The sequence below is a fragment of the Hyposmocoma kahamanoa genome, unplaced genomic scaffold, assembly GCF_003589595.1.
Source record: "Hyposmocoma kahamanoa isolate Upper Pololo Valley unplaced genomic scaffold, ASM358959v1 80, whole genome shotgun sequence".
NCBI lineage: Eukaryota > Metazoa > Arthropoda > Insecta > Lepidoptera > Cosmopterigidae > Hyposmocoma > Hyposmocoma kahamanoa.
Window position 1 is genome coordinate 1,788,278 of NW_020654051.1, and position 14,273 is coordinate 1,802,550.

A 14,273-nucleotide genomic window follows, 5' to 3' on the forward strand; every position below is an offset into this window, starting at 1 on the left:
TAATGAAAAATCCCAAACAGACATAAGACTGCAGTACTAATTAATATGTTTTAATTTATTCTAATTTCTATTAATAATTAATAATAAATTAAACTTAATAAAAAATTCATTCAATAAAATAATTTGTAAAACTTAATGTAGCGTAAATTGGAATGTTTTCTTTGTAAAATTAAAAATAAGGTATTTAATTAATAACTATTGTAACTATAGTGAAAAAATAGGGTGGTTTGCATCAATATTAGACATAACTGGTTGAAGACTGTACCACCTCAGTCAACCGTGACCATGGGACCTGTAAAGGGCCCGAAACGTCGGTTTGTTTGAAAAAACAAATATACGCGATTTAAATCCGGAAAAATAGTTTCATTCTTATGTATAACAATCGCGAAAACCTAAGAACTCGATAAATAAAAACTGTCTACATTCTACAAATGGTCTTGTAGCATTCTAGAAGGGTTACTTCAGAAAAAAGATAAGAATGACTCTTAACACTACCTACAGATAGTTTCTCAAAGCACTCTTATGATCTACTAATAAAGTTGTGCCCACTTTTACTTTAAATTATCTAGAAACCTTCTTTGAGATATCTTGAGGGAATTTGAACTCTTAAAATATTCATTCGAATTAAATTCTATTAGATGTCTTATAGTGTATATTCAGATATGGGTGTGCGGCTTGGGACCAGAACCCTTAACCCCTCAAAACCGAAACACAGTAATGCTCACATTACTGCTAGGCGGGAGAAACAGGTACGGTGGCAGTACTTCCCTAGACGAGCTCTTTGACGAGCTCTACTACTACTTTTTTATTTATTTATCTTTCTGCGCCGCCATTATAATGCCCAAAAACAAAGAGTTTAGTAGTCGAGATCACGGCCCGCCACACGTTATTGGTCTGGCGCGCTACACTTTGACCACTATGAATAGCGCAGTCGCCAGTCTGTAAAGAATGGAGATCGCGCATGATTTTGTTGAAACAAACGTCGTTTATCGGCCCAATCGCGCTATTTTGCAAAGGTTCAACCATTGAACAGATGAGCTTTACCTTTGGTAAATAAGTAGTTTAGATTTGATGTAGCTGATGTCATTGTCAATCAATGTCAATGGTATCGCTCCCTCTAAAAACCAAACGGGCACGAATCTAATCCTCATGTCAAACGTTTGGAGACATACCTTGACCACGGAAAAACCGATAAAATCTTCCATCATTGAGATGATTAATTCTATCAAAATGAATGAATCCGTTGCAATACACATATTCAAAAGTTTTAAACGATAAAACATGGCAACGGTTTGACAATATGTAACCTATTAATTGACACCACTTTCATCTTGTTACATCTGGGCCCAAGATTGTATGTGAATTTGGAATAATTTTTCAGATGAAAGCTCAAAGATGAAATCTCAGTGATGAAATTTTGCTTCAGAACTATAAAACACTCAGAAAAAGTTCTAGTGTAACTGGTAAGTTAAAAAGTTAAAAGTTCTAGTGCACTTGGTAAGTTAAAAAGTTTTTAAAAGCTTGTAAAAATAAATAATATATTTTATTGCCTTAACACGAAGTTACATGATGTTGGCTACATCAACTCTCGCTGCATAGACTAGGCAAAAATAAGAAGCCATTCAAAGACAAATTTATAGGGTAACCTATCACAAAGTCGGATTTTTTTGTCCGAAATAACATTTGTTCGAATTTTCATTACACCGAAAACCGAATTATAACGAAACAGTTGTTCTTTCAGGATAATTATGTTGAATGTTTATCGCAAAGACACGATTAGGTTCGATTAGGTTAGATTAATTTAGGTTTAAAAGAAAAAACATTTACTCTCCAAATTGCTTTCGAGGTTACGAAATTTCGACCAAACGTTATTTCTGGAAAATGTCATTTCGGACTACAGATAGGTTACAAATTTATAGACACTTGTGATTTCAGTTAATATATGCCTTGTATGAGAAAAACCAAATCACATCGGTCAACATTGAAATCACAATAATTATGAAATTATTTAACTTTAAACTATATAGAATATTGTATGTATTTTATTTTTCAGATGCAAGGCTTTTAAGCAAAAAGGAAAAAGAATTATTAAAACGTCTACAACAATCCAAGGTTACGTTAAAAATGATGGCAAAATCATTTTTAGATCATGACAAAATAAATTCTGATATTCTAAAATCAATAGTAGAAAATGCAGTTAAAAATTATAAAAAAGCACCTCACGGGAAACGCTGGGATCTACAAAATAAAATCCATGCTCTCTCTATCTTCTAACTGCCTCCGTGGCTGAATGGTTGCCACGCAGAGGTCCCAGGTTCGATTCCCGAGCAGGGAGAAATATTTGTATGGCCTACATTTGTTTCTCTCGTGAGTTTGGGTGTAATTTGTGGTTGTCTATCTTACTTACCGGTTGTTGTTTACGAATCAAAGTTGAAAACTTATTTTCGTGATTTAATGCACACAACTCAGCAGTACGCTGCGCTTGTAGAAACGTAACACGATCACATAACTCGAAATCATTTTTACTTAGCCGAACACTGCATTCCAGATGTAACAGATATAACTCACACGACACTTTTTCAAACATGTACCGGTTATTACGTATCAAACGATGAAGCAGCTTAATGCTCGCTTTATACAGAATGTGCGCGGAGCCGTAAATGTCTTTCCGTGGCCTAATATTAACACATACTGGTATAACATTATTGTCCCGGCACTTAGTTAAGAAAACTATAGACTCCCGCAGACACTCCCGCTTTTTTCGCGCACGTTCTAGTTGACGTATTGTTTTTACACATTCCGGCCCGTACCGGTTTGCTATATAGATTTTAAGACTTTCGTGGTTATTCACTAAATGATTATCACTAGTAACAGGTTTCTTACCACGGTATAACTTCTTTTTATTTTCCCGATATTTCGGAACGGTTGCACGCTCCATGGTCACGGGTTGACTGGACGGCGGCAGATGACAGCTTTATGGGCAGACATATCTGTCTACCCTCTTGCGCTGTCGACGACTACCTTCATCGCGATTTACTGTGTACAGAAAACCAACACACACGGACAAATATTTACATGCCACTTCACATCATCACCCAAAACACCTACATTCGGTCGTCAGGTCATTAACCAATAGAGCTTATGATCTTTGTGATTCACACCACCTACCACAGGAACAGGAGCACGTTAAGACGGTTTTGCGACAGAATGGGTACAAAATAAAAACATTTAAACCAATACACAAAAGGAAGAAGCAAATTGACGTACAGAGACTACCAGTTTTTCTGCCCTATGTACAAGGGGTGACAGATAAAATAGCCAGGTCGCTAAGGAAGTTTTCCATAAAAACTGTTTTCACCCCCTTAACCAAAATAGGAAAAATGTTACGTTCACCAAAAGACCACCTTCCTTTACAAACACCGGGTGTCTATAAAGTGAACTGCAGTTGTGGGAGCTCGTATATCGGTCAGACTAAACGAACAATTGTCGATCGTATGAAGGAACACATCCGAGCAGTAAAAAACAATGATGCACAGAAGTCGGCTATAGCACAACATCTCACACAGACTGATACTAACCACTGGATCGAGTTGCATAGCCCCCAGGTACTCTCGACAGAACGTCACTACATACCACGGTTGGTACGAGAAGCCATCGAGATCACGAAGTACAAAACATTTAACCGTGATGATGGTTTTAAACTGTCCAGTGCATGGAATCCGGTCCTTAGTGCGTGCAGTAATAAAAACAAAAACACCTCGAGTTCAGTTTCGCGTGTGGATACAGTAAGTGTGGTTTGTGTGAAAAAAGTGAGTGACAATGGTAACGCCACAACAAATCGCGATGAAGGTAGTCGTCGACAGCGCAAGAGGGTAGACAGATATGTCTGCCCATAAAGCTGTCATCTGCCGCCGTCCAGTCAACCCGTGACCATGGAGCGTGCAACCGTTCCGAAATATCGGGAAAATAAAAAGAAGTTATACCGTGGTAAGAAACCTGTTACTAGTGATAATCATTTAGTGAATAACCACGAAAGTCTTAAAATCTAAATTACTCAGTGTTGTGAATGCAATATTCTAAACGAAAATGCGTGTTAAGTTTGCAGCACACGCTTTAAGCAACACAATGGCTGTGGTTTTGAAGATGATGGCGAGGGGCAGTTCACGTTTAGAAGAAATCAACGATACTGCCTTTGTTGTAGAACAAATGGATAAACTTTTTGACTGCACTAATGGACCAGTATCACCAAAGGATATATAAAAAGGGATCGGGCGAAATGTCTCAAAAAAATCAAAACACGAAGATACTTGGAATTACTATTTAAAATATATTGACACAATAATGTTTTTAAAGTCTTCGACTTCGACTCACAAAAACAATTAAGAGACGTACGTTGCATTAAACCCTTAATGCAGCGTACGTTCCAGATATCTTTAAAATCATTAAAAGATATTTGGAATTTGTGTAAAGAGGCTAATTTTAAATTTTTGAATTTACGTCAACTTAACCAAGATTCATTAGAAAATTTGTTTGGAAACATTAGACAGCACAGTGCAAGAAACCGATATCCAACATGCTCACATTTTAATGCCGCTTAAAATCTAGTATAATTTCGGGTTTGACAGGTCCACATAGCCATGGCTCAAATTGTGAAATGGACTATAATCAATTGTTTATATCACATGAAGAATTAACCAACAAATCAGAGTCTTTGTTAGAGCTAGGAGTTATGCCACATTATCAGAATTTCGACGGGGAGACTGATGTTTGTGACCCTGTGCTGTCATTACCTGAAGAAACTGAAATTGAACATGTTGAAAGTACTTTTTCTAATTTTGAAGAGCAACCAATTGTATATGTTAGTGGATACTTGCAGGTAGCTGATAGCTGCAAAAATCGCTACTAAATTTAATTGTGAATGTTGCAAATTTTTCTTGAAGGAAGAAAATCCTAATCTATATGAACCATTATACAAATTTATATAATTGAAAGAAGGGTAGCAAGATAAGATTTCGTTAACTTATCCAAAAAAAGAATTATGTATTTTGGTTAATGAAGCAAAACATTTATATGAAACTTTATTTCGCCTGAGCTACACCAACTACACATTGCTCAATATCGTACCTTGCAACTAAATACTTGCAGCAATATGGAATGGTATAAATGCGAGGACCGTTTTACACATGTGAATGAATATTTATTTAACTTTTTAAGCAGATTATTTATAAGGAAATCTTGTAAAATTATTAATAACGACTTTGTCAAATCGGAGAGTGATGTGGCAGATAAAATTAAAAGAGCACAACAAAATAAAGATCAGTAATTTTTATGTAGTAATTCCTTATTTATTATATAATATAATATGTTAAACAGAAAAATCATGCCTGGATTTTGTAATTATATATTTATCTAACTAAATAATATCCATTACAAATCTGTGTAACATAATTCGAGGGGTGAAGGGCCAATTCTTTTAAGCGCCATCTATTTCACAAATTAAGTTATATATATATAACTTCAGCAGCGACATCCGTTTCGAAATATACAATTCAGTTTCTCAAAAATTAAGACAATAAGCCTTTCACCCGTATTTGTTCCTACCCTAAATAATTTCCTATAGCGTTTTCAAGAGACAATCTATCGAATCGAAAATAAAGTACAACACTAGCAATATACATTAGTCGAGTGAGTACATCACTAAAGCTGTCAAGTAGAAATTAATAGTTATGTTGGCAGTACTGGCTAATTAGTTTTTGGGATGGTTGGTATTGGTTTGGATACAGTTTAGAGGTGTGTGCGTGAGCTCGGCCCAATGTACTATAGTGCTGTCTCTTATAACGTACTGATTACATTCTCTTTGATGGAAAAGTAAGGAAAGATGCGCGCTGGCTGAGCGTACTCTCGCGCCAGAGTTCTCGTGCTGACAGCGGCTGGCAATCGATTGCGGCACCGTGCTATATTATGCAGCACGCAATTTTTGCTATTGTTGCGGGCCATAATGGAACTTACGGTTAAAAGTAACCATCAATATTAAATTAATAAATAATTTCAATAGGTACAAAGTGTTTTGTTTATTAAAAACCTTACCGTACCTTTTATAATCTACAAACTTGTGCCCGCAACTGCCGCGACTTCGTCTGCGTAGAAACTTCGAGGCTACTCGAAGTACTCTTACTCTCAAATAGCCTACTGTACTACACTAATTTTCTTAGTTTTATTGGTTCTCTATACAAAATTTCGTCACTTATTTCACCCCCTTTGGGATTTATTTTTGTGACAAAAGAAGCCTTCAGGCTTCGCCTAGGTCGCGTCTATCTCTATACCAAAATTCACCAAAATTGGTTCAGCGATTGAGGCGTGAAAACGTAACAAAGAGGTATTTTCGCATTTATAAAATTAGTTTGGTTTAGTTTTTGGTTTTACGTTTGACGTAAGGTAAATACGTTCCCAACGATACATACGTAGTTAATTTTTTTCTATCCTTTAAGTTAAAACGTTAGCGCGATTGCAAATAACACAACGTGTCACTTTGAACAGTGTTTTATATTTGGTTTAGCATTGGTTTCCTGAGCGATGGAGACAGTTAGTGGAACAGAGGAACAACCTATGTAATTTTGGAACGTCGTTCCTTCGTAAAAAGTTACGGTGATTATTATTCAACGGCTGACCATTGTGATCTTTCCAACGTGACGTTATTTATCGCCCATTTCTAAGTGCATTTGTTATAATTTTTTGTTTCGTAATTGTGATGCTTATCCTCAGGCCAACGACTTGTTCCTCCTCCTCGATAATATCCTAAACATGAAAATCATTGCGTGTTTGCAATATTTCTTATATTGATAACAGTATGAAGTAAAATGCTTCATCATCACTACATGTACAAAAATATTGTTTTTGTTATTCTCTGTCTTTTATTTTTTCTGCCATGCCCATGATCCATCGAGTGTTATATACTCGATATCATGACCCCATTGACCCCAACCTTGATAAGAATACGGTTGTTTATATGTAAGACGACGTAACAAAACGTACAAGGTAAAGACAACGTCAAGCTTTTTTAAAGAACGATCAACGGCCTATTACAATCAAATTATATAATTGCTATTAGTTTAAGGTTTCGGGGCCATTTTTTTTTAAATAAATGGTCTTGTTCTTAACTACTACCTAGCCCTGTCTGGAGCAAAGATAGGACCTACGATGGAACGAGCTCGCCCAGAAGATGTCATTCAGCCGAACCTTAAAGATATTCGGGTTGTAAATACTCGGAAACACAGGTAGGTAATTCCAGTCCTATGCGCATCAGCATTCTAGGTCAGACTTATAAGTTAGTTTCAATTCACGGATTTATACGTTATTTTAAAATAAACAACAGGTGTGTAGCCGTTATCTTTTTTTATAATATCAAGTGACGGACCGAACAAGTTGTGCGCCTGATGGTAATGATGGCTCTATGCCTGTCCATAACAGTTGCAGAGCCACTCAGAAATTGCAAAAAGCTGAGGGGCACTGCCACTGCGCCCGTCACCCTGAGACATAAGTTGACAAGTCCCATGTGCCTGTAATTTCACCAGCACCCGTACCCTTCAAAACCGGAACGCAGTAATGCTCGCATTACTGCGGCGGCAGGTGGGAGTACTTCCCTGGATTTGGTTATCCAAAACAAGTGGTTTTAAGAGAGAAATACGAACTACGTTCATATGTATTTTAAAAAAGGCCCAAAACACTACACGTTCTCTTTAAGCATAATAATATAATTTTAAGTGACAATACTATTTATGGCACATTGTGTTTTAAGTGCGGTAAATAAGGGATTATGAACTAGACTCTATTAGAATAGATTCTTTCGGAGTCGAGATTCGTAATTCCCGTACCGCCCGAGAAACATAAAATGTTTTTCATCACACTTGCACGTAAATAGTGTGATTACATGCTGGTTAACTTGACCATAATTCTGTCTTTTTTTCTCCTTACAGCCATGGTCGTGTCATGAGAAAAAAAATGCATGAGGATTTTATATGGGGCATTATATTCAAGTTAGCATGCATGCAATCGTATTATTTACGTGCAAGTGCGATGAAAATTAATATGAACAACTCCCCGATACAAAAAAGTGTATTCCGATCTGTCCCATATTTTTCTACATAAGTTTTGTTTGTAGTGCCTCTCCCTATCAACCTCTTGGTTATGCGGGAAGGGTACTATCTAAGTTTGGTCCTTACTCCGGATCTGCCCGTTTTCACGGACTTCATCCGGTTCTCTGTAAGGCTAGTGCCTTAGATGAGCCGCCTCAGGTGCATGTACAGCACCCTCGCTACTTCTCAGATAGGTACCGGAGTTGTAGGCACGCTCACCTCCCGTCGCGCTCCGCATGACTAATGGTTGTCACGGCTCAGCAGCCGACTCTAAGTCGACTACCAAATCTCCTCATTGGTGGCTGAGCTGGAGGCCTACAACAATCTTTCCAAAAACAATCGTATTTCAATGTAAGCTTAAATTAAGCTTATTGTAATGTTACTCATATTCGTACCATGACGAACCTGTCAACCAAGTAATGTATTATTGCAAAAGTGTTTGAAAGAACGAATGATTTCCCAATATTATTGTAATTATATTTTTACGTGTGGGTGCTGTTCATCTCTACCTAAACCCCAAATTTGAGTATTTTTTTAGGTGGAATGTTTTATCTATCTCAGGACTACATATATATATATATACTATAAGGACAATAGATTTATTATAACTTTAAGTGAGTATATATATATATATATATATTTATTAATTTGTGATATCTTTTGGAGCTACTCGAGACGCGTCAGACAAATACTATGATTAAAATGTAGCGAGTTTCAAAAAGGTAGGGTCTGAAAAACAGCTTAAGCTGAGACTCTATCCTTTTTAATCTACACCGTATCTATAAGTGATGTTATTTACGACTAAATTGTTTTGTAAATGTAGATAAATAAAGTTCTTTATTATTATTATTATTATTATTAATATTGTCTATTCCTTACTAAAAGTAGGAAAGAGACAACGATATGTGAACTATATAATGCCATCTCTTTCTTTTTTGATGTTCCGAATCGTCTTATCGTAGTATAATGTTTAAGTACTTCATGTTATTCACATTCAGAGAATTTTGACTGTTAAAAAAATATGTATTAAAATTACATTGTTTTCAATAATTATTCCGCATTTTCATGAAGAAAAATAAATATAACAAGCTGAGTCTTGATAGTCACGTTGTGAATTCGGAACTATAGTCTAGTGTCAACTATTAGTTTCGCCAAAGAGCATATAGATGGCGCTGTTATAATGTTACGAAATAAACATCGTGTATTTTTATTTAAAGAAAAAGTACTTACTATGAGCTAATAAATAAAAAATAAACAAAATATTGAAGGGATATAAGTAAATAAATAAGTTCAACTTTGACTTCTAATCACTACAAATCAATATTAAGACAATGAAACTGAAAATAACATTGTTAACATTGCGTCCGTAACTATTTTAAGATTGCTAAATTTGACATAAGAGCAATATTACCTTAATGTTAAACTCGCGTCATGGTAAGAATTGAGTGAATGAATAGTCACAAAGCTGTCAATAAAACATCATAGTTTTAACATTATAATAAGCTTACTTTAAACGCGTTGTGGTCCGAAAAGTCAACGTAAGGTTAAAGTAATATTGTTTTAAGAGGTTGTGGTAGGCTCACTTCCCGACGCCGAATTAACGGTATCGTTCCAGTTGCCAAATTCCTACACAGCCGGAGTGGACTCCGAACAATCAACATTTATTAATTTGTAAACTAACCACCCGTGGATAGCAATTTGTTGACCACAAACCCTATAGTTGTACTGCAAGTAGTTAAAGGGCTGAGTATTATGCTGTCTGTTCTTGTTGCAGTATTAGATCAAGGTTACTATATCATTGTAAAGTCGTCGGTTTTGCATAGAGCAACAAATAGATGCTTTACCCAACCACGTATCTTATAAAGAGGGATTATTCAGGACATGCCAAAAATTTCTGTTTATTTTAAATTTCTTATCAAGGGATTTAATTTGGATACATTACTTTAAGAATAGGTAAAAGACACTATATGAATATGAAGGAAATGTTGCATGCATATTTTGCATGTCAGTTACTTTGTGCTTGAGAGAGAAAGTATAGCGACGAAATGTCAAGTCGATTCGACAGGTGGAAGTAAAATAAATATTTATTTTATAGATGAATAGAGTAGATAATTTTTCGCTATAATTTATAAAATACATTGGTAATTTTTACGAGAGTTAACGAAACGGCGAATGTTACTGTGAGGACAGTATGCAGACTGCAAAAAGAAGGAGGTTGTTAAATCGATTGTATTCTTTTGTGTGTGTATGTTACGCGAGAACTCAGCATTTACGAACTGATGATTCTTTTTTTGTTGGAAAGAGGGTACCTCAGTATTAGTCCCACTTAAATTTACAGAAAATATTCCACCTCATACGCCAAACTAGGGCTGACTCCGGTTTCGCGCACTTTCCGATAACCGATTTCAATAACACTTGGCAAATAGATGTAATTTCACGAACTTTTGAGGTCGGTTTTTTTAATAAATTTAATAATTTATAATCCCTTGACGAGAATGTGCCGAACGTATAATGAATTAATAGCATCAGAATCTGGAGGTCTCATTGATGTTTTTGACAACAACATCTACAGATTTCGTAACAATATTCAGAAACACTTCGCCTCGTCTTCTCATTAGTCATCATTATATATAATCAATATATCAGTATTTATATTTATACTAGTTTTTAAGCTTTTATATATTATTTCATTTTTATCCATATTCACATGTTTGAGAAACTGTTTGCTTACTTTTTAATAGTAATGTTTACGAGTTGAATGATCATGCTGTATGTACATATGTTAGGTTCACATCCTAGATTAAAACCATAAATTGTAACATTTATTGGAGTACCATTGAATGTAAACTGTTTTGTGCATCAAATAAATAAATAAATAAATAAAGAAAGTTACAATTTTTTTTTATAATAACGCACACACTCATCATAGCCCCGCACTAGGGAAACCCTGTGTCGCGGTTTTTTTTTTTTTTTTTTTTTTAATTAAAAATGGACGTACTCTTGACCACTACCTAGCCCTAGAGCAAAGATGAGGTCTACGTTGGTACGAGCTCGCCCAGAAGATGCCTATTCAATCGCACCTTGAAAATATTCGGGTTGTATGTACTCGGAAAAATAGACGCAGGCAGGGAATTCCAGTCACGGGCTGTGCGCATTATAAAAGATGACGAAAAGCGCTTAGTACGTCTTAAAGGAATATCAACCAGGTGAGGGTGATATCCCGCCGTTCGTCTAGATGTCCGATGGTAAAAGGGGGCGGATGGAATGAGCTGGTGGAGCTCATGGGCACACTCTCCGAAGTATAATCTGTAAAAAACCGACAGACCCGCGACCTTTCGCCGATGGGCTAAACTATGAAGTTTATATTCGAGCTCATCGTCTCCAATAAGCCTCCTGGCTCTGCGATCAATCGAGTCAAGAGCCTCTAGTTGGTATTTCGCTGAGCCATCCCACAGGTGACTGCAATACTCCATGCAAGACCGGACCTGCGCTTTATATAAGGTTAAAAGCTGTCCAGGCGAGAAGTATCGCTTCACCTTGTTAAGGATACCCAGCTTCTTGGCTGCAGTTTGCGCTTTAGACTCTATAGAAGCGCCAAAGTTGAGGTTTGCGCTTAATGTCATGCCAAGAAGCTCTAGGCGGTCGGTAACTGGGACAGATACACCCCGAAAAGTAGGAGTCAGATCAAATGGACTCCTTTTTGCGGAAAAAAGACAGGCCTGCGTTTTGGTGGCGTTGAAGCTGACCAGATTGTTGTCACCCCACTGGGCAACAAGACTTAAGGTCAGGTTCGTTCGCTCTACCATAGCCTCTCTCAGCGAACGAATATCTTCCCTGCCGTCTCTTGCGCTAGACAGATATCTCTCGGTAACTGTACTGTCATCTGCATACCCAACTATACCCGGGACCAATAGGTCATTGATGTGTAGCAGGAAAAGAGTCGCCGAGAGAACAGACCCTTGAGGAACTCCAGCATCAATAGCCATCAAGTCAGATGAGCAGCCTTCAATGACTACTCGAATCGACCGTTCCCCAAGGAAATCTGATATCCAGCTGCAAAAGTCGGCAGCCATGTCGGCAGGGTGCCATGGACGCACACATAGACAACCGAAAATTACACCCAAACTAACGAGATAAATAAATATAGGCCATACAATGATTTCTCCCGACCCGGGAACCGAACCGTTCGGCCACAGAGGCAGTAATTGTACCTTAAATTCAATTTAATTCAGTTGTTAATTATTTAAATTCATTATCTTTTAAATAATAATTTTGTTTTCAAAATTTGAAATATATTTTCTAATTTTAAATTATTAATGGGTAACCTAAAGAAAGAAACATTTTATTTTAATTTATTTTATTTATTTATTTAAAGAGCTAACGGTCTTTGAACAGCTGCACGCCTGTTTATCAAACATAGCTACAAATCGTCCCGTATAAATTAGGCTTTAAATAAAAAAAGACACACAGATACATAGAAAAAGGTTTCAAACATTAAAACCCCTCTCTATGAGTCGAGAGATAAAAAACATAAACAATATTAAACGATGTGGCATTCATAACATTTTTTGTGTATCAAGTCCTTGTAGGTGCGTCTAGAATCAACGAACAAATCTGTCATTAAAATATGATTGTACTGTCGCACGACGTAACCTTGTGAACCCTGTGTTTTGTCCGTAATTAGATGAGTGTTATAGAAATTACACTAAATAGACGCTTATATCTTGTATGATAATGTGGAACCGAAAATACAACGTGCGGCTACATTCTGATCTCTATGTAACAAATTTTCAAAAAGGTTCTGCTTTTGATTGGACGTTATTGGTTTTGTTGTATTTTTTTTATTGCACCAGTGTTGTAGCACATAATTTTTTATGAACTAAGTGAGCTTTCTCAACATTAGCCTTGTAAACATACATACATATACTTCACGCCTTTTTCCCATCGGGGTAGGCAGAGACAACAGTCTTCCACTTGCTACGGTCCTGACACACATCTTTCGCCTCATCAACACGCATCAATGCTTTCATACACGCTCGTCGGTTAAGGGTACTCTTGACCTGGCCCTTCTTTAGGATGGCCTCAATTTGGTCATGATAAGTTCTCCTTATTTTAATAATAGCCCATACCAACTTGCCCGCTCACACTCGCCTTATAAATCTGTCTCGTCACTCTTCTTTCATTCATTCTCTCTACATGTCCGAATCATCTAAGCATCCGTTTCTCTATCTTTGTCACTATATCTTCTTCCACGTCGCAACGCTCTCTTATCACACTGTTCCGTAATTTATCCATCCGAGTCACTCCAGCCATACTCCTCAAAGCTCTCATTTCTACCGCATTAATTCTGCTTTCATGCTTCTTCTGCCAAACCCAACATTCACTACCATACATAAGTGTAGGAACCAACACCCCCCCCATGCACAGCCAATCGTGCCTTTTTAGACACTTTCTGGCTGCCCATGAAGGTATATATAGCCTTGTAAAGACATTGAAAAAACGTAAAAATAAAATTTAGAAGACGTTGACTAAATTGAAAGATTAACAAATAAAATAACAAACAAACAAGATAAGATGTTTCATCATCTTAAAATAATATAAGAGCAAGATTACTATTAATATTGTAGAAACATCCGCTCCTGTATTTATGCCCTTTAAAATGAACGAATAAAACATTTTTATTTTGTAAGAGGCACGAGATCTTATTGAACAATAAATGAATTAGTAAGTTGGAAATTAAATTTCCAACTTACTAATTCTTTTATAAAAATTATTTAATAGCATTTTTCTCAAAAGAAGCACTTTTAACTTTTTACAAAGTAATATTAAGCATTTTAAATCTTTACCATTGCTCTTAAAAATATATAACTATATTTTATTATCAAATAAACGACACTAGTGAGGTATCTTACCAATTCAGTAACTGCCAATAAAAAAATAATGAGTAAATCTTAGGCGAATATCACACTGCTCCGCGACACGCAACGGTGTGCGAGACGACGGAGTCACGCACGCGGTTGCTGAGACGTCACCTATTTATGCCGCCAAGTACTAATGTTAGCAATTACAACACAGTAATTACCCAGTTTCGAAGATTAAAGGTGCTGGTGAAATTATAGGCACATGGGCCTTTTCAATTTA

The 14,273-nt window shown here is 36.4% G+C and overlaps 1 protein-coding gene across 1 annotated transcript in view; it reads right to left on the reverse strand.

The window, feature by feature from the left end:
* Positions 1 to 14,273, reverse strand: part of LOC113233751 (cytochrome P450 9e2-like) — a 100,594-nt gene that overhangs the window by 55,412 nt on the left and 30,909 nt on the right. The window lies entirely within an intron of this gene.